General features: G+C 38.2%; 1 long non-coding RNA gene across 1 annotated transcript; it reads right to left on the bottom strand.

The window, feature by feature from the left end:
* Nucleotides 1-20,991: 20,991 nt before the first annotated feature.
* On the bottom strand, nt 20,992-21,863 carry LOC139710165 (uncharacterized). The gene is made up of 2 exons (XR_011709435.1): nt 21,829-21,863; nt 20,992-21,043 (listed from the first exon to the last, which is right to left on the bottom strand). It is a non-coding gene; the product is annotated as an uncharacterized lncRNA (long non-coding RNA).
* Nucleotides 21,864-22,703: the final 840 nt, after the last annotated feature.

The following is a 22,703-nucleotide window of genomic DNA, read 5'->3' as shown; positions in this document are numbered from 1 at the left end:
TTTATGAACCCACCCTGCCAGGGCGTCCATGCGTAGGTACCTGACCAGATTTTGGGGTCGTACTATAGTATATGTCGCATGGGGGCGCCGCTAGCACAAAAACGAGCACATGAACCCCCACTTTTGATTGTTTTTTCTGGTATTAGTGAGCCTTTTTCTACAATTTGGTCAATTTTCATGAATTTGACATGGGTTTTGAATGTACAGCATAAGTTTTATGAACCCACCCTGTCAGGGCATCCCTACATAGGTTCCTGACCAGATTTTGGGGACTTACGATGATATATGTCGCATAGGGGCGCTGCTAGCACAAAAACGAGCACATGAACCCCCACTTTTGATTGTTTTTCTGGAATAAGTAAGCCTCTGTCTACAATTTGGTAAAGTTTCGTGAAATTGACATGGGTTTTGAATGTACAGCATAAGTTTTATGAACGTTGTCCTTTTGCTCACCCCTGACAGAAAACGTCGATAAGAAGGATTTGAGAGATTTCGGTGTTTTCTGCCGCGTGAGGGCGCTGCTTGCTGAAGAATGAGAGTGTAAACCCTAACTTTAAAACCTTTTCCTCGTTTTGGGTACCCTTTTCTGCAATTCTTGCAAATTTGGAGAAAATAACGTGGATTTTGAAAGAATTATGGGATTTACGTTTGTCATTGCAGATTTTGTTGCCAATCATGGTCTTGATCATGTAACGCTATCATTTTGGTACATGATGGCAGATTAGTCATATTCTTCAAAGTCCCGTAGAAGAAAAACAAGCACATGAACCTATGGTTTTATTTACATATTTGGGCTTCGGATGGGTCAAAGTTACGGTATGGAAAGTTTCAAGAAAATGACATGGATTTCACTTTAACTGAGGAACGTCCTTAAACGTATTCAAATGATCTATTGCAATGACATTTTTTCTTTAAAATGAAATAAACGAAATGAAATGAAAGAGAAAATATAGTGGTCTAATGTTAATTGCCAGCTGCTTTGCTCCCACCATAATCGGAAGAAAATATAAAGAGGGGGAGGGGTGTAGAGGGATAAATAGAATGTCGAAGTGCTTGATTCGTACTCAGGTCACATGATTATCTTACCTCCCAAACTCCATCGCAAGTTCCCTGGTGGGTTGTCATTTCGTGCAGATAAAGAATAGACGTGTGGAGAGAGGGAGAGAGAGGAACATAGAACGTCAGAAGGAGACTTGTGTATCACCCCTAAATGTAATATCAACGCTAAATGTAATATCGACCCTAAATGTAATACACCTTAAAGCCCAAACAAAGTTCTGGTACGCCTGCAAAAGTTGTCAAATTTCGCTCCCAAATGTGAACGTATGCTTAGGAAATGTGCAGGATAACGATGTTATTTATATAATATTGGATGGCCTTGAGATTAATACAAGGAAATATTGGACGAGCTATGCACAAATATTGGACGAGTCGAAGACGAGTCCAATATTTTGCTTAGCGAGTCCAATATTTCCTTGTATTAATCGAAAATAGGACATTCAATATCATCATTATTATCCTACAGAGGATTTTAGCAAAGAATGTTTTCACTCAGGCCTACCCTTTCTGTCTCCGACTCCGAGTGCTGTTCCTACTGTGTAGTGATCCTGACATGGGGTATGGTACATGTACACTCTTCAGTGCAAGTTAATCCACTTCAGTCTCTGATAAAACAGTGATCTATGTATCCAAGGTAGCCGTCATGTTACTGTTTAGCTAATTAAGACCAGAATTAGATGTATTTGTATCCGAGATCTGAGAAAGAATTCACGTCATATCTATACCGTAGATCGTGAAAGATCGAATTAGGCTACTACTACCACAACTAGTCCTACTGTGCTGTATATAACGTATTGTACACACGTACGTACATGTACAGTAACTGTAATGACATCGCGCATGCAAATGCAAGCGCAGCGGCGGTGGCCGGCTACATTATATCGCGCGCGGGCTATCTAGCAGTAGCGCTGAGCATGCAGAGCTGCAGATCAATCGTTGCCTTGCGCCTGCATGCACAAAAAAATGCAACTTGTTTTCATCAAACCTAAATTTAACTTCCTGTTATGAAAGTGATATTTTGAAAAATTGTGTGAAAAACAATTTCAACTAATTGATATATGAAATGTGTTTGTATAAACACAGAATTTTAGAAGAAACGATATTCTAGTTAATTCGTGATTGACCAATCACAGACGTTTTTACTTCTTATTTCAGGTCATCTCGTATATATCTCAACCAATCACGGTGCAGTTTATTAAAACTTTGGGGAATCCCCCTCTTGCCGTCCAATATTTTAAATATTGGTCGCCTCGGCAAAAAATATTGGTCGAGTTCAACAAACTTTTTAAGTGGGTTGGAGGTTATGAGGTGCGTCGACAAAATAACACTTGTATTTGGGCTCTAAAAATCCTCTGTATGGATAATAATACAAGATATTGGATGGGTAACGACGAAAATGCGAAATATTAACCAAAAAGGTTCAGTCTCAGATTTTACCCGAATGGGGTCAGGCTAAACTCGGACTCGGGGATAACTCGGCTTCGCTTTAACGGTGGGATGAGTTGTAATGGTTGTCCCTCTGATTGTACAGTGTTGTCCTATGGGAGCGGCCTGTATAAATTAGCGCTTCGTGTTCTGGCTACTCGCAGTAATGGTCCGAGTTGTTACAACGCGCGCATCAAAAACCTCTTTTGCGCGCATGCAAATGTGCGCCTATCAAGCGCCTCTAAAACAATCAAAGGCGCTTGATAAACAAAAGCCATGTCTACACCTATCCAAAAACTTGTAGTTATACTAACTACGAGCGCAAAAATGCGTTCCCCTAACCACGACAAAACTTCGATGCCGTTCACACCTACATGCAGTTAGCAAAACCTCGAGGTAAAGATAACTACGATAGAAAATAAAGGGCGCCTAGTTTGCCCATAGGGTTGCGCACTATTGTGGAAAAAACTGAGCGTCGTGGTTAACAAAACTCCGTTCACATCTGTCATAGTTTAAGCGCGCTGCCACAGCGCGCTAAACTACGCGCTTAAACCACGACAACACCCTGAGAAATCTTGTGGTGTTGTCGTGGTGTCTTCGCCTTAAGGTTTTGTCGTGGTTTTCTAAACTACATGCGTCTACATCTACGCTAACTTGGAGTTTAGTGCCTCGTAGTTTACAAAACCTCGAGGTTTAGAAAACCTTAAGGTAAAGGGACCTAGGTGTGAACCTCACTAATAACAAAAACTCCACAGACCGCGCGTCTCAGCAACTGAGGAGCGCGCGCTGTCATTTTTGTTTTGTTTTGTACAGAATTACGTTAGCACGCACTTTCCTGTCCATTCAGTTAGGCCTCATTTGGTATTATGCAGTGGCCAGTGGAATGTGGCGATCACTTACTGCGTGCGAATTGTCTGAAGTAGGGTCGAATTTTTCCCGAGACCGAGTTAGTCTGGAGCCTTCTGGAATAAAAGTCTGTTTTCCTACTATTATTATTTTTCTCAAAATACTCCAAACCGACTCATCATTCCGGCAAACCGCGTCAGCCAGGTAAGTTTCTTAGTGGACTCTTTCGATATATTGCAAGCAAAAATGAAATGGTGCGAGACGGGTTCTCAAGCACTTACCGAAACTTAGTTTTCACTTTAACCCTAAATGTAATAACAACCCTAAATGTAATACATTTTAACGCTAAATGTAATAATCGAGTCAACCCTAAATGTAATACATTTTAACCCTAAATATAATAACTGGAGACAACCCTAAATGTAATACATGTCAACCCTACATGTAATATCGACCCTAAATGTAATGCATGTCAACCTTAAATGTAATATCAACCCTAAATGTAATACTTTTTAACCCTAAATGTAATATCGACCCTAAATGTAATACATCTTAAAGGTATTAGCCCACATTTGTAAACCTGCAGCAATTGGTCTCATAGTTAGCATGGAGTTTGGGTATGATTGCAGTAACACCTGTGCACAATTTCGTTCCAATTAGTCCATTACTTTCATAAAAATAAATGAAAATGCACCGTATGCATGCGTATAACGCTCGCTAGCTCCGGTCCACGTACGTACTATATGCATGCGATACATGTGTAAGTTACATGTACGTAGCTAGCCCGCGCTCGTAATTCGATTTTGGGTCGGGTTGACCCGGTCTGAAAATTGATTTTAAAACGATGATTTTCTCTCTTTTATCGAATGGTATAGACAAAGAGCAACAGGTGAGGTATGTTACTGTTATAACTTGTATTTGAAGTCATATTGGACCTGTTTTATGCAGTTTTGATTTTCGTGGGTTTGCAAATGTGGGCTAATACCTTTAACCCTAAATGTAATATCGACCCTAAATGTAATACACCTTAACCCTAAATGTAATAACAACTCTAAATGAAATACATTTCAACCCTAAATGTAATATCGACCCTAAATGTAATAGGGGCCTATATCTTAACGCTAAATGTAATATCGACCCTAAATGTAATAGGGGCCTATATCTTAACGCTAAATGTAATATCGACCCTAAATGTAATACATCTTAACGCTAAATGTAATAACAACCCTAAATGTAATACATTTTAACGCTAAATGTAATAACGATCCTAAATGTAATTCATGTCAACTCTTAATATGATACATCTTGACGCTTAATGCAATTACCACCCTAAATGTAAAAACCTCATTATAGAGAGTGTAACCAACGCAGAATATCGGGCAAAAGGTCAGGGGGTATATGAAAGGGATATGACGCAACTTCTTATAGCACTCTTGAAAGAGCAGCAATAGCTGCTTAGATTTGTTTTTGTTGTTTACTCAGGTAAAGATCACGCAGTCTTATTAATTCCTTTGTTTGCTGCAAAGTTAATTAGGTACATTCGACATAGTTGTTCTTTTTAATCTATACCTTTATCATACAATCACATAAACATTTTGTATTCCAATCTTCATTCAGTGTTCACGTTTGTTTAAAGTTTTGATGAAAAAGAAAAAAAATGGGCAAAAATTCTTTGCAAGGAAATTCTGAACATGAATAATATTGCTAGAAAAAAACATATACCTACTGATGAAACGGGATGATAAAGCGAGTAGATTGAGAAAATTAGAAATTAGAAAGATTTAGAAAGATTTCGCAAATTTTTTGACGAACCATCATTATCTATGTAATGTTTTCAATGACGAAATATCTGTCACACATTGACATGGCAGCAAATCACTGTCCGAAATATTAGCCTCATGACATTGTTCACGACTCCTGGTAATCACGACTATACTTACACGAAACTGGGACAATAATTGGTCTTGGGGAGGGTACACGAAATAAATTTAAAAATGCCAGTAAAGCAACAAGAAATAAATGTCCTTTTTATCATCTTTGAGTCACCATTTATATAATGACTTTCCTATGATATATGAATGTATGAGTAAGGCAAACTGACTTAACTTTTGCCCATTTTTTTTCTTTTTCAACAAAACTCTAAGCAATAATGAACACTGAATAAAGATTGGAATACAAAATGTTTATGTGATAGCATGATAAAGCTAATAGATTTAAGAACTATGTCACATGGACCTAATTAACTTTGCAGCAAACGATAGATTTAATAAGACTGTGTGATTTTTACCTGGGTAAACAACAAAAACAAGTCGAACCAACTATTATCATTCTTTTAAGAATGCGAGAGAAAGTTGCGTCATATCTCCTTCGTATACCCCCTGACATTTTGCCCGATATTCTGCGTTGCTTACCCTCTCTATAATCAGGTGTATACATTTAAGGTCGTAATTGCATTAAGCGTTGAATATATTATGTTTGATAGGGTTGACATGAATTACATTAAGGATTGTTATTACATTTAGCGTTAAAATGTATTACATTTAGGGTTGTTATTACATTTAGCGTTAAGATGTATTACATTTAGGGTCGGTATTACATTTAGCGTTAAGATGTATTACATTTAGGGTCGGTATTACATTTAGGGTTGAAATGTATTACATTTTGGGTTATTACATTTAGGGTTGAGGTGTATTACATTTAGCGTCGATATTACATTTAGGGTTAAAATGCATTACATTTAGGGTTGTTATTACATTTAGGGTTAAGGTGTATTACATTTAGGGTCGATATTACATTTAGGGTTAAGATGTATTACATTTAGGGTCGATATTACATTTAGGGTTAAAAAGTATTACATTTAGGGTCGATATTACATTTAGGGTTGACATGTATTACATTTAGGGTCGATATTACATTTAGGGTTGACATGTATTACATTTAGGGTTGTCTCCGGTTATTACATTTAGGGTTAAAATGTATTACATTTAGGGTTGACTCGATTATTACATTTAGCGTTAAAATGTATTACATTTAGGGTTGTTATTACATTTAGGGTTAACGTGTATTACATTTAGGGTCGATATTACATTTAGCGTTGATATTACATTTAGGGGTGATACAACTTGTTCTTTTGTACTAGGCTCTGTGTGGTATCATTGCACTTTACATGAGAAATTTACCCGTGTTGAGGAAGTGACGTTCTCCTGCATTTTAGCAACAGTATAATGACTGCTTGATAACACAATAAATCACCTGCAGGTTTCTCTTAATAGTCGACAGGTTCTTAAATTTGATTTACAGTTGCCTCTTTAATCTTTCAATGGGACTTCCTTCATGAAGTAGAAATCACTGTGCGAACGACAGGGACATGTTGTCCGTACGTTGAGTAAATTATTACATGGCGTAAAAAGGAGAATTACATGTATTCCTTTAAGAAAGGCAAAACAGAACTTCACACACAAATCGGAAGAGTCCTACAACCACATTACGACACGATAATATCAGTAAGGTGCCTTCGGAAGCCCCTAAAGGATGAATTACAGCTCATGACAATATTTAAAACCTGATAAATCCTTTGAACAGATTCAGTTAAACGTCTGTTTTATCAGTCTTTTCGTCTTTTCTTCTTTGTGACATATTAATATCTAACTGGCAATTATCTTATCCAGAGTACTCCACGATACCCATACTCACCGGTCAAGGGATATCATGAACTAAGAAAACAAAGAGAGAAAAGCTAAGAAACGGACAACGCCTCTTACACGCTGAAACCTATTTTACAGGACCAATTTTTTTTTTTTTTTTTTTGTTGGAAAGCGCGAGTCAATAAAATAATCTATCATGTATCCACTCATCTCTCCATTGATTTTGCCACGTCTGCATGGAAAAACATCAGCAAGCACTTGGATGATGTACACTCAGTAATAAAACTAGTCACGTAAAAAAAAATAAATCCATGATCGATATACACGTATTATTATCTCATAGCACCCAATTTTAGGAAAAACCTTACAACTGCCACATGAACGGCTGGTTTAACGTTTCAAAGTCATAAAAATATATCAGGTCTCATAATATTTGTATCTAACATCTCTTTCTCCCAAATAAACTGTATATAAAAGAAACTAAGAATCTTAGAATAATAACTTATGATTCGATTAATCAGTTTGTGCTGATGTACGAAATACTGATTAAAAAGATTACAGCCTTTTGCAGCAAAGTAACACGATACTTACCTTGAATGCATGGACTACGGAGGAGTAGAAAGAGGAAAGTTGTGGCAAAGACTGGTGTAAACATGTCAACTATGCCGTCTTCTTCTCAACACTGATGAGTCGTTAATTTTATCAACTTCAAATGACCAGTAGATATCCCGATGTTCACCGATGCGTCTCTTCGCATAAACTGATTTGCTGCTCGCAGTATTTTGTAAACTGATAATGAGGTTGGTGGAGGCGACCTCGATGAACGACGATACTTCTTGTTGAGATGTGCAAAGACAATCTGCTACTTTTGACGAAGGGCGCAGGTCTTTATGGTTCTCATCCCACAGAGCTTCTGAGTTTAGTGCGGATGGGTAGGTATGGAACGCCATGTGTTGTAAAAGTAGGAGATATCAAACTACTGATCACGAGGTGTTTGCTCTGTGCAAACAACAGAAAACTGCTGATAAGAGGTCTCCACTCTGCACGAGTAAAGGAAAACCTCTGATTAATAGGTTTTGTTTGTTTGTTTGTTTGTTTGTTTGTTAATCTGCACCTACGGCGCGAAACCTTTGATTAGCAGTTTCAACTCCGTTTCATTGCTGTTCAGAGGTTGTTGGGGTTTTTTTTTCTTATTGCTCGGGCAAAGTATAATTTATACTACTGATCAGAGCGTCTTCTTTGCTCAGTAGTTTTGCGTTGTTCGCGCAAAGTTAGAAGCAATGATCAAATTCTTATATTTTTCTTGTAAAGTGAAAACCGCTGATCAGTAGTTTTTCTTTTGCTAGCAAAGTGCAAAAGCCTCTGATCAGTTAGTATAGTCTCTCCCGCGTAGCTTAAGTTAGACATAAGGATCACTTTTCCGTCGTCGTCGTCGGCGTCAATGATTTGGAGTACCCTTTCTAATTTTCCACGGCTTTTACTATGGCCATGAAACTCACACCACATGTAAATTACCTAAAGGTCCCGGTCAGGTTCGAAATGGGAGAGGTCGGACAAGGTCAAATGTCAAAATATCAATGAACTTGCCCTGATTAGCACTGTATTCATACTAGGTGTTACAAAAAACATTTCCCACTTTTGATCCTTAATAGTTCAAAAACTATATATCAGATAACACTGACATTGATAAGAGCAATAGCTGAATAGTGTACAATTTTGTTGGCGGTAATTAAAATATGATAGCATAAATCAGTTTCATTGAATTCAAGATTTAGTTCTAAGTTTTCAGATTTTGCTCTGTTTTTCAACCCTCTGTATACAAAATTATAATTTTGCACACGGGTCAATTGGTGTATATAGGAGTGTATGGTTAACACCGTGACAATGGTCCTGAACAATGGCCAGGATTGGAATGGTCTATTACATATTCATGAGAAATTCCACTTTCATAGCTGGTCTTTATTCATCCTATAATGAGTGTATGCAAGCACATGAAAACATGTGCTTATATTTTTTCATGTGCATGCATTTTACCTTTTACCATGAATTCAGACTAGCAGTGCCCCGGGCAATCGGGGTCATCCCACGAGACCGACACCCACGAGTCATACGGTCCACGAGACCGACATCAATAAAAGGTCCATGAGTCATACAGCCCATGAGTTATACGGCTCAGGAGTCATACAGCCCACGAGACCGACACTAAGCAATAAAGGCTCACGAGACCGACACTAAGCAAAGAAAGCCCACGAGAGCCACAGTAGGCAAAGAAGGCCCACGAGACCGACACTAAGCAAAAAAGGCTCACGAGACCGACACTAAGCAAAGAAAGCCCTCGAGACCGACAGTAGGCAAAGAAGGCCCACGAGACCGACAAGATAAACAGCGCCATCTACATGTCAATTACCTGTACAGGGTGTTCCATGAACGGAAAAATAACATACTGGCGGATGCAATTTCGTCACGCTATCAAGTGAAAGATGGTAACCATCTACATAATGAACGACATCAAATGTATTTCAACATACTTCCAGGGGGCAGGTATGTCAGGGAGCGACATTGTTATCAATTAGAAAAATAAAATTGCATTCTTCATGCCCCCCCCCCCCCCCCCAAAAAAAGGGGAAGACAAAAAACACATGGTCAAATGAATTGATAAAAGAGGACAAGAACGATGTATGGATTAATTTTAGAGCTTTGATAATGCCACCGTGCTACTTTTAATAGGCTTTCCTAGTTTTTAGCTAGAAGATGGACAGGATGTACTTTTTACCTCTTCTCTTTCTCTATTCACTATTTTCTTAGGCTATATTAGATATCCTACCCCCGTGCTTAGACGTTTTGGAGTAAGATCTATTTGTAATTTTTTCTGTAACTATAATGTATGTAATTCAACTGATTAAAACGTTTCATATCGCAGGGAGTCACCTCGATTTGTGGCTTGTGTTATTCTCCTCCAAAACAGTAAATTTTTCGTGAAATACAATAGCTGTTTTCATGGATGCATCTTTTTTTTTTCCGAATCCGAATCGAATATGTATATATTATATAGGACCTATAAGAGAAATTGTCATTTTTTAATCATTTACTGCCATCACATTTCGTGATATTTTTTTCCTTGATAATCTGATTTTTCGAGCCAATGCAGATTAACATCATAGTACAACAGAATCTCATAAGATCCCAAAATCCGTGAAGTATAGCTAAGACCACTTATCTCTCATCAATTCAATGTATTGTATTTGCATTAAACAAAATGTATATGCTTTATTTTCTTCCTAATTCGTTGACTTGTATTAAATTCTTGTCTGCAGCTCCACCTTCTCATCATGTAATTCAAGTGATGTTAATTTGCCAGTTCTGTGACGAGTTTTCCACAAGCAACCACCTACAAGAATAAAAACGTAATGATTTTGGTAGCCACTTTGTTTATACAGATTAGATTGAATTGCACTAACAATTTTTCTTACAAGCCGTTTTTTCTCTATTCAAATCATAAGGATACTCGAATCATGCCGATTTTTACTCTATAAAATGCCTCCCACTAGAATATAATAACAATCACCAAAGGCAGATCTCTTTCTCTCTCTCTTTCTCTCTTTTATTTGGGGGGGGGGGCTGGGAGTAGGAATATATAAAAGAGGTCAAAGGGTTAACATGCAAACGAGGGTGTCTTGGCATCTTTAGTTAATGTGGAAAGATCTGTTGCACGCTTTTACTGAATTTTGTTAACTTTTTTCACAAACACACACCCACGCAAACACAATTAAAGATCCTGATCATTTCCGGGGGGGGGGGGGGGGGGGCAACTGAAGGGGTAACACCCTGGCAACTCTTCTTTTCCATCTCTCATATCTTCCTTATGCCATTATCAGGACACCCTATACAATTTATTGGTCTATAGGTGGCGATGTTCCTCCTGTCGGTCTCGTGGGCCTTCTTGCTTAAAGGACAAGTTCGCCTTCATAAACATAAGGATTGAGAGAATGCAGCAATATTAGTATAACACATCAGTGAAAGTTTGAGGAAAATTGGGCAATCGATGCAAAAGTTATGAATTTTTAAAATTTTTGTGTTGGAACCGCTGGATGAGGAGACTACTACAGCTTGTGAGTCATATGCGTACAACAGTATAAAGAAAATGTAAAGAAAATTCAACATTTTTTCACTTTTTTCGCACAATAAAAGAGCACTTGACTTGCCTCTTCCTAAATGCAGGGGGAATAATATTACCCATAACATTTGTCGGTAACGAGTCGGGGGAATGTGTACCTTTTTTCAAAACATGAAATTTTGTAAAATTCTCTTTATATTTTCCTTATATTGTTGTACGCATGTGACATCGTACACTGCAGTAGTCTTCTCATCCAGCGGTTACTGCACAAAAACTTCAAAAATTCATAACTTTTGAACGGATTGTCCGATTTTCCTCAAACTTTCAATGATGTGGTCTACTGATATTGCTACATTCTCTCAATCCTTATGTTTATGAAGGTGAACTTGCCCTTTAAGATGCAATCTCACATCGCCGGTTTAGACGGCGGTTCATGGCGGTTCAGCAAATCGCCGTGCTCCGCCAAAGACCGTGTTTACACCGTACACAAACCGTGGTCATCCGTCACTCATCCGCCATGAACCGCGAGAACCGCCAGCCAGAAAAATTAAACATGTTTAATTTTTCGTGGCGGTCTTGGCGGTTTGAAATGGACCGTGTTCACATCGCCGTTCATCGTGTAAAGAACGGCATCCTCCGTGTTTGCACCTCAAGATCCGTGATAATACCGTGTTAACACCGCCATAATTTTCAAGCGAAAAGAAACAATGAACTTAAAAGAGAATAATGGCTCCGGCGACACTTTGCGGCAGAGCAATAAGAATGGAGAAAAAAGCAAAGATGAATTCATAATTCAAGATCGGGTAAATATATTGAATGTTATAGTTTCCTTATACTTCTTTAACACATATACAGTAACAAATAAAGTTTAATGTTCAAAAAGTTGTTAGGTATGTTGAATTACCTTATTTACATCAAAACCATCATTTTCATTAACTGGTAACTTCATAATTTTACTTAAGCTTAACAGCTTTTAAGATGGCCAGCCACGTGAACCTGATGAGTTATACACAGAAGACTTATGTAAATATGTTATGTTGATACAGATAAAAATATTATGTTGAAACTTAAGAGAGTAGAGGGAAATGCAATGTTGAAAATTGAAAAAAAAAAGACACCATTATTATGTTACGTGAACCTGTAAGTAAAGAGGAAACTATGCACACATACTGTATATGCTTGTTTGATAATGTATAATATACATAAATGTCTTTTTATTGACTGTTGTTAAAGGTATTATTATTATTATTATATTATCATCATTGCCGCTCTAATAAAGCGCATATACCTTTGGCAAGGTCTCTATGCGCTTTAGAGGGGGAACAAAAGATAAACAGGAAAAGGTAATTCCAGAAACAGCAACATGCTCCTCTAATCATCATCTACAAACACTATGTTACTATTTTAACAGATAGGTTTTTAAAAACATTTTGGACTTATTGATGGAACTTGCATGTTTTATCTCTTGGACTGCTGTTCCAAGGTCCTGGAGCGGCGTAAACTACGTTTGCCATAGTAGTTTGTTGTAATGGATCGAGGGTATCACATACAGATTCCCCTTACGATTTAGGAACTCTCATAGGCTCATATTTCACAAGGAGCACTGAAAGGTAAGAAGGAGCAATTTTGTGAAAACATGGATAAACAAGCAACAAGATCTTAAATTCAATACGCGAAATAACTATGTGCACACTAAATGAAAAAGAGAGATGTTGAAACAAGCAAGTACTCGTACGTCACTTGATGAATAAACCTGCAAATGAACAGGAAACTTCGGAAACTATGTTGGATTCTGCTTTGATATGTATGTCTTTTAATGACAGTTAATACAGATATTTTAAAAATCAAAAGAGAAAGAGAGAAAGCACGTTGAAACGTGAAGATAATTGCTTGTTGCATCACTAATATCAATCTGTAAAACATAGGGGGCTACAACGATTCATATTTTCTTTAAAATTGCGTTTACCTAACAAAGCAAAACGCTCCTTGTTGAAACCCATTGAGGACAAGTGAAAGGGCTCTGATTGCATCCAAATACACGGGCTTGGTATGGACTCCTCCACCTTCCGGGGAGATCCGTGTTACTACCGCGTCAATCCGCGTTTGCTCCATGTTCAGATCGTGTTGAGAACGTAGTCAAAGTGCTTTCCGCCATCATTGGGACACGGTTCACGGCGGTTTGAAAACCGCCATGAACCGCCATCTAAACCGGCGATGTGTGATCGCACCTTTAGTGTCGGTCTCGTGGACCTCTTTTGCGTAATGTCGGTCTCGTGGGCCTTTTAAGTGTAGTGTCGGTCTCGTGGGCTTTGTTTGCCTAGTGTCGGTCTCATGAGCCTTCTGTGCGTAGTGTCGGTCTCGTGAGCCGTATAATTCCTGGGCTTATTATACTTGATGTCGAACTCGTGGGCTTTATTTGCTCAGTGTCGAACTCGTGGGCTGTATAACTGGTGGGCTGTATGACTTGTGGGCTCTATGACTCGTGGGCTGGAGGACTTGTGAGCTGTATAACTTGTGGGCTGCATGACTCGTGGGTGTCGGTCTCATGACGTGCACTCGGGCAATCCATCATGAAATATTAATAAAACATTCATGTTCCTTGGAGCAAGAATCCAGAAGACTAGTCAGCATAGCTCTGAAAAGGTGGTATTCGTGGCATTCATGTCTATTGTTCAGGGTCATTGTAAGCACACACTCACAAACACATCATTGCTTCTTGGGTAAAGTTCAATTTTGTACAGAGGGTTCAAATTTGACCAAAATCTGGAACTTGTCTTTAAAATCAATAATGGATTTAACGGAACTGATTTACGCTCTCATATTCAAATCACTTCCAACTAAATTGTACACTATTCAGCTATTACTCATATCAATGACCAGGGGCGGATCCAGGAATTCCGTAAAGAGGGGGCGCGTTTACAAAATTAAAGGGGGGGGGGGGGCGCACGCACCCCTCCCCCCCCCCAATTTTTTCTTTTTATTTCTTTTGTTTCAACAAAAAATAAAGGGGGGGGGGGAGGCGTGCGCCGGTTGCGGTCCTCCCTGGATCCGCCCCTGATGACAGTGTTATCTGACGTATAGTTTTTTGAACTATTAATGATCAAAAGTTGGAAATGTTTTTTGTAACACCTAGGCCTAGTAGTATTGTGGTGCACTCTCAATAACTTTCCACAGATTTGAGCTATAACCCACCAAACTCACGCTGGGCAAGGCAAATCCCGGTGAAGTGCGACAAGGTCAAAGGTCAAAATGTCAAGAACAGTTCTAGGCACTGTACATCCAGTGCTGTGGTGTACTCTCAGAAACTTTCCACAGCTTTAGCTATGACCACCAAATTCACACCACAGGTAGGCCTACATCACCTAATGATGCCAGTCAATGCGAATAATGGTGATTTCCGACAGGGTCAAAGGTGAAAATGTCATTGACCTTTCCTTTATTTAAGCACAAAATATTGCGTGCTCTCAATAACTTTCCACATCTTTGAGATTTAACCACAAAACTCACACCACATGTGCATCACCTAAAGAGAGTTCAAATATTCTATAATTCGGAGAAGGTCAAATGTCAAAAGAACACTGGATTTTATTGAAAAACACTATAATTAAAAATTGCCATTTGCGGGAGAGACATCGATTGGCGTTTGCCTTGTTTAAAACCTCTGATCAAGGGTTTGTCTGTGACTTTTGAAACATACGGCGTTCCATGCTTTGGTATCAGGGTGGGTACGCGCACCTGGCAGTACCTGGGATGGATCTATCAGGAGGTGGGAGACGATTTCCTTTCGTTTTAAGACGGATGTAGAAATAGGGAGGCAGGATGTGGCACGTGGTGGAGACACAGAATCTAGGATTATCCTTTCGACTTTGGGCTATATAAGAAGGATGTTTGTCGAACATCATTGATAGAGAGAGTTTGAAAACGAAAAGAAACCTTATATTACAGGAAAATTCAATCCGGGGAAAGGTATCATGGAGTTTCTATGTTCTTCCCTTGACTGATAAACAAACAACGTGATTGATTTCACCGTTTTCCTCATTGATTAAAGGTGTAAAGTCAATCTATAATAGACAATGCTGCAAATGATATATATCATTTACTCGTACCCCTACGTGTTTGCTACAGTTGCACAACATGAATTTGTCTACAATTTGTCACTATCAATAGAAACATTCCTGACAAGTTTTAATTTTCTGCATTTGATACGCCACAAAAGTTTCATTAGACTCTTATCAACAGTTGGTAACAATAGTTTGGGCACCCCTTCTTTCCGAATAAAGAGTTCCCATTGTCATTCTGACTTTCTCTTTAATTCATCTTAATGATTATCTTTATCAAAACAGAAGACATCTTATAAACTAAACGGGAGCTTTCTTTTTTCTTTCATTTGGCTGAGGGGGTAAGTCACTGTAGTGCTACTTCACCAACGACCCCATTATCTCCTGCTTGTGAAGCAGAGTGCTCAAGACAGCTTGGTGAATGAGAGGAAAAATTTAAACAAATCTGTTTAAATCAAATCTAGCTTTCACAGGGTATGTTTGATAATGATGTTAGCGATTACTGCAGCTTAATATACCGGCATTTTTCGTTATTGTTGCTGTGGTGGTGATGGTGATGGTGGAAATGGTGGTGGTGAAACGTAATCTGCACCACCTCTATTTCGGATACATATTACTTGCATATTTTGCAAACCTTTTTCTTCAAAAACTATTAAAGTATTGATAATATAGCACTTTTTTGAAAAGAGTTTTATAGCAAATTGTTCAGAAATGATCAATATGATGTGTGAAGTAGAATGTCATTAATTCCTACCTACTGGCAGCTGAAGTTTCGGAGTTGGTCGTATATAAGACTTCCAGCTGACTTGGGCATGAACTAATTTATTTCAGTTCTTGTGGTATAGTATTAGAGCTTTTAAGTGTCATGGCAAAATTCATATTGATTCCACCTTGTTCCTTGCTGTCACTGACTTTATGTTCACAATATGAAGTACGAGTGATTATGATTCGGCGAATCAGTTACAAAATGCGGCATTAAGAAAGGTTGAAAAGTGATCTGATAAAAGTTCAGTTTTCGTCAGACCCTAATCTAGCTCAGTTTTACATGGAAGTTACATAAATATATATATTTTTAAAAAGTGGGTCACATTTCGTCACTTTTTGATTGTACTTCTACCTCATGTACTTGCTTTAATAGAGAAGGGGATTTCAGTGACAGGTATGTATATAATTTATGCATGTCACAGGACGTCGTTTTACGTGTGAGGAAATCTGGTGATGTAAGAAGGAAAAAAAAAATCCCCATTTCTCCACCCCCCCTTTTGTCTCTCCCTCTCCCTTTCCCTCATAATCTCTCATCATCTTTTGGGAGACTTAAGTCTTATAATTGTGCTGTACACATGGTATAGGAGCATAAGCGTAATCATAACTGTCTCGAAGAACTGCTTCACACATCACAGGGCTATGACATATTTCAATAGGTCGTCATTGCTATGACGATGTAGTTAATCGTCTTTGGGTTGATATTATTTACTGCATGTCGATTTTCAATTGTTTGGACATTTTTCTTCGCTAGGAATCAAATTTATCATGAAATTGACAACATAAAAAATATACACATCTCGATGCGATAAGTTGTTTGTAATTTTAGAGAACCTAAGCGAATCAGTTTGCTCGTGGTAAGTATCAAAACAAAACAATTCATACACATCACCCCCGGTTTTAATTGTGAAAAAGAATTTGAAAAAGATCTCGTCTTCTTCTTTACTCTGTCATTGGGACGAATTTGATGTAGAGCGCATTGATCAGTTAATTCATTGTAATTGGAAATACCCCACTATCATATTATGGAACCCATTGACATTCAGGAACTTGACTCCTTCACTCTTCATGGCATGCCTTCCTCTCTTCATAATCAGGGTAGCACACTTGTTTGATGTCTTTGCTGACCAGATGAACCGTTTGAAATAGTTTTTCATCTTTACAAACTATCGTCACGTCGTCCATGAACAGAGGGTGATGCAGAGAGCTATGAATTCCCTCGTGATCATAACCGGCCGAAACATGGTTAATATCGTTACAAGTGGGATGAGTGATCGATATAACGAAGGGTAGATATGTCATGAAGTCCCCTTGTAATACTCCTCGTTGTGTTCTCACTTGACTAAGATCTTTGCCTTTCGATGTGAAGGCTGCACATCATGTCTTCATAGAATTTGCCAGTAAAGTGCGGATGTTATCTGCAACTCAGATAACCTGCACGTAAGCAATCAGTCATACGATCCACGAGTGAGGCACCATATCAAATGACTTCTTGTAGTCAATCAAAGCTATACAAAAATTACACCATTTTGTCAATACGTAGTTCATATCTAATTCATCTGCGCCCCCACTTCCCACCTTCTTGTTCAACAAGGAACAAATCCTTCCTTTCAATGAAGCCATAGATCTCCTATATATCTCAAAGATATCAGTCATTAAAGTTCCATCATGTTCAACCAAGTTGTGGGTCGATAGTCATGATAGTTGGCGGTAACTTTACCTTTGGATTTGTCCTTCATGACGAATGTGGTCATCCAGTTAGAGTGCCAGTGGGGAACCTCTCCTCTCTCCGGGGCAATCTGTGATTTTAAACTGTCATGAAATGTTTGAGCCAGAATCCATGCACTGCATCCAGTGGCGGATCCACAGAAAGGTTTCATCGGGGGCGCGCCCCCTCTTTTGTTAAAACAAAAGAAATAAAAAGAAAAATGGGGTGGGGCGTTCGCCCCCTTTAAAGGCGATGGCTAGTAACTGATCAGTGGAAATCATTGGGAATGCTGGGGGAGGATTTTTCCAATCATTGTGGGATTTGGCCCTGGTGATATCTAATTCGGCAAAAATGTAAATGTATTGTTGATTCCCCACATACTTCTTCAACTTGAATTGTCTCCCTACGTCTGTTAGACACTTTGCATCTTTGTCGCGCTTAAGTGGATTCTCCCAAATCTTACACCAGACTTGCTGACTGACTCTCGATCTCGTCTTGATGTTCTAACATCCCTACTACCTGATATCTGATATCTACCTTTATATGGTTCCTCTTGAAGAGCTTGTTCTTTCTGAGTTCTGCTACACGTTGCTGATAAGATATATTTCACCTTTGCAGCCTTGCAAACACTGCTTGAGCTATTCAATATCATTTTCTCTTTTTCTTTTATCTTTTCACAATTTTGGATAGTGCCCTAATACTCTTAACGTGCCTCTTTTCACTATATGTGTGTTTTTTATTATCATTACTATTGTTATCGTCGTTATTACTATTATCATTATTATCACGTTTATCTTCTGGAACCCAATTTCATGATTACGTTGAGGATGAAGAGCCTACGTGCTTGAGTTGAACTCTGATATAAATTGATACTCTAGCCATGTCAGCATTAAAAGCATAGTGTGGGTTATCAGTAACAATTGTACCAGTTATTGTTTTACCAAACATACATACACGCGGTCATATAACAGAACAATGGGTTGATAGATAGATAGATAGATAGATAGATAGATAGAGCTGAATGGACATATCGAAAAATGGAGATATTTCCATCGTTTAGCACCCTGGACGTGCAGGTAGTCAAACACATCGTAAAACTATAATTACACTTTCACTTCTATGCCACCGTTATGGTTTCGTATAGGAAATGATATAACAGAGAATTCTAACAAACATAGTAAGACAAAATATATACAGACAGGCTATAAAGTTCAATTAAGTATTGGATTTTCTGATTTTTGTGATAGAATTACATACGAATTCTACAGAGTTCGCTGGGTGGTTAGTTACGTTGAAATGCATAGAAATGTAACACTGTGAAATCAAAAGCGAAGATGTGTTGATGTTTTTACTTTACGCTTTTAAATGAACACAAGATGTACACGATGAAAGCACCAATACACTCTTTTCTTTCTTTGTCTTCATATATTTCATACTAATTTATTTGGTACTTGTAGGAAGCCCGTGATACATCGTAAACAAAGATCTATATTTACCGATCCTACTCTCTTTTTTTGTATTCACTCCTTTAAGAGTGAATAGTTTCACTCGATTTTTTAGAGAGTAAGTTTTAACCTGACTTGCTCATCCACACGCTTGCATTCGGACTTGCTTTATCGGGTTTACTACATTATTCAGTTTTTGTGATTTTTCCATAAAGTTAAATACATATATTTCGCAAAAAAAATGCATTACAGTATCGACAAATAAAAGGTTTAAAGACACAGTATCTATTCAAACAAAAATATGCGCCATTAAATTGGTAAAAGTAACTTCATTCACCATGGAAAATATCAAAAACAAAAATGATTTTTAGTGAATAATATCGTGGTACAATCGAAAACAATCTTTATCAAGAAAATTGTATCCACTTTTACCATGCAACTAACAATATCTCATCCACTGGTACAACCACCGTAATTCTGCTGCATTTTTTTTTTTTTTTTTTTGGGGGGGGGGGGGTTGGTTGGTTGGGTAGTTTTGCTTTTAAAGCACATTCATGTCAATCGATATAACATTTTCATTTATTTGTTAGTCTTCTGAATATAACATGAATAATAAAGCATAAAGTCTTTATATAACACTAGACACGTCATTAGCTATACATTCCAGTATTATCAAGTTGTGTTCTTGTGTGCTTTCTTGGGATATGTTTCACATAAATTCCCACAGTGACAGTGACAGTACTGCGTAGTCCTGCTTCGTTGATAATGGTTAGAGAAGTCAAGGAGACTTGTGCCTACATGCGATACCTCTTACCTGTATGGGAAAAAATAACACGTTCATTTTTTTCTTTTTCAAAACAGACCAACTTCTGTGTTCAAATCAACATATTCCCCTTTTCGTTTCTAGATTTCTGATCCCTTTCTATTCCTCTTTCTAATCATGTACTACTTTTGTAAATGAAGCAATATTCATATCTAAAAACATCTCATCGCTAGAGCCTTTATTGTCTGGTGTTCTGACGGCGTTGATAGAAGATGACACTGATGCTGCAGACCAACACGGCGGACAGAGCGACGTATACAGTCACCGAACTCACCGACATACCTGATGGACAGTGGAAGGAATTTGTAAGGACCAATACAAAGGTATACAATCATAAATTTTTAACTTACTTCTCTTTATGACGAACCTATCTAACAGCTGCTGCTACCAAATAAAAACAAAACAAAACAAACATAACATAACATAACATAACATAACAAGAATGAAAACTATCAAAAGCGCCTACTGCAGTTTGAAGAGAAACCGCATTCATGTCACGATGGTTACGTCGACATGATAAAGATGAATGCGTCAGTTTCTTATTTGGCGATATCCAGTAAAATTGCTCTCCATAGTACATACAAACATACACTTTATACTCCAAAACACATAGGACTGTACACGAAAGCACATACACACTCACGCACACGCATAGTCATGGAAAACAACCACTGAAAGGTAGAAGAGATACGAGAGAGAGAGAGAGAGAGGTACAGTTTCAAGCTTATCAATAAAATCTAAATGGGATTTAGAATCTCTGCAATCTGATTGGTCAATTATCATGCATTGATTTTTACTTATTGATCCACATTGAGCCATGCATCTGGTAAAATCCGATCGCATGGCTCCACCATTGTACAGGTGTACCGCATGCGCCATGATGGAAAAAATGTCGAATTTTGTGAAGGAACAAGAAGAAATAGTACTAAAGCAGGGTGTATCTTTATTTTCGGGACCATCTAAACTGCATGGCATCTTGGAATATCAGTATTATACCTTTGTTTCTCTGGACGACGAATGGTCCGCTTGACAGTATGTAACTATTTGCAGGTTTCCGGTTCGAATACCTTTTGGCACGTGGGCCAGAACGGTCCGAAGTGTGGCAACTTTCCAATCGATCGTTTTGCTGGCATGCCAGGACGTTACAGTGGATGTATGTCTGTTAAATAATCAAATGACAAATACTAGTTATGCTCAATGACTCCGTGGCTGGAGCTTTATTACTCACTATACTAAAATCAGTCTTGAAAGCAAGAGAATAATTAAGCAGAGCGGTGAAAGTTTAGGTGTGAATTTTTCTTCAATTTGTCTCCATCATCGTAGAGGGAGAAAATTGAATAAAATTGCACCTCAAATTCAGTGTTATACACATAAAATCGAAATATTTTCACCGTTCCATTTATCTATTGTCATACCAGAATTTCTTTGGCTTAAACTTTTGCAATTTTATGTGGTAGAATAGGTTGAAGAAGGAGTTTGTTTGCAACAGTCAAGTTTAACGTTAAACTTGGATTAATCTCCCCCGCCCACCGCCCCCCCCCCCCCGAAAAAAAAAGTGAAGATACATTGGGACCAAATATTGGAGGCCGGTTGAGATTCATGACGTCATAATTTATTGTCAGACAAGTACATGTAGTACTCTGCTTACTCTGGGTCTGCAAAACCAGTGCAATCTTCGACTACACAGACATAAAGGGAGTTCATATTTTTCCACCAACAATCTCAACAACAAACAACCCAAATAGTACCAAATAAAGACCATCGTGAAGGTGTGGATCTTTCTCTGGACAACAGTCGCCATTTCCCTAATCTTATTCATCCATATTCAAAACTATAGAGATGATGCCCACTTACCACAGACCATCACACATCCACCATACAGACCCATAAATCTATTGTTGCAGAGCAAGTTGATAATGGAAATAAGTGCTGAAAGATTCTCACCAACTCTGTAACGCGACTGAATTGGAAAGCCCTGAGGGAAAACGCCTTCACCGTCGAGATGTCAATATCATAGATTTCCACATTTCTCGATACAGCCAATCTGCATAAATGTTGATTAAAGATGACAAGGCTTGGTAAAATGCGTACAGTTCACGATGTAAAACGTGTTACAGTAATCATTTTCATGATGAATACATTAATGATGAGCTATGTTTTTATAATTATACAGAACGGTTTAATCATAGAGGTACTCTAATAGCTTCATGGTTTAATAAACTCTTGGAAATGTGTACCCGCTTTCCTCATCAAATTTCTTCACGGTAATCACGAATCTTGCTCAAGAGCTTTCACTTGCAAGACCTATATTAATTTGAGAAGATGTTCAAAAGCTTATAGATGAACGATTGAAAATGTAGAGTTTGAATACTTTATTTACACGTAATTAAGAGATGTTTAGGAAACATTGATCACTTTCACAGTACATTAAAGTCATTTCGTATGGTATTGTCCCAAACAAAAGTGACTTTCATGTACAGCCTCAAAGATTTTCCGAGGGTGTCCAGAGTCTTGCATAACATACAAAATAATAGATGAGCAGATCCAAAGACGCAGTAATCGTATAAAGGTTGTTGAAGTGTTTGGATGCAATGCTGCTATAAAAGAACTGATGTCCAATCTAAAGCATCACAAGGCGGCGTACAAAGGGAAAAAACTCGTATTGCGTAAGAGGGCTATCACTGCTCCCCTAAACTTACCCACTTTCTATCAGATCTCGGTAACTCCGATCTGCTGGGTTCGGAGAAGGCGTCTCCCAGCAACGCTCGTTGAGGATGTAAAGATTCCTCATGGATGCGATTGTTGTGCCGAGGTAGATG

The sequence above is a fragment of the Diadema antillarum genome, unplaced genomic scaffold, assembly GCF_040938485.1.
Source record: "Diadema antillarum isolate AM-2024a unplaced genomic scaffold, OU_Dant_1.0 seq00001506_RagTag, whole genome shotgun sequence".
NCBI lineage: Eukaryota > Metazoa > Echinodermata > Echinoidea > Diadematoida > Diadematidae > Diadema > Diadema antillarum.
This window is presented reverse-complemented; position numbering and strand designations above follow the sequence as displayed.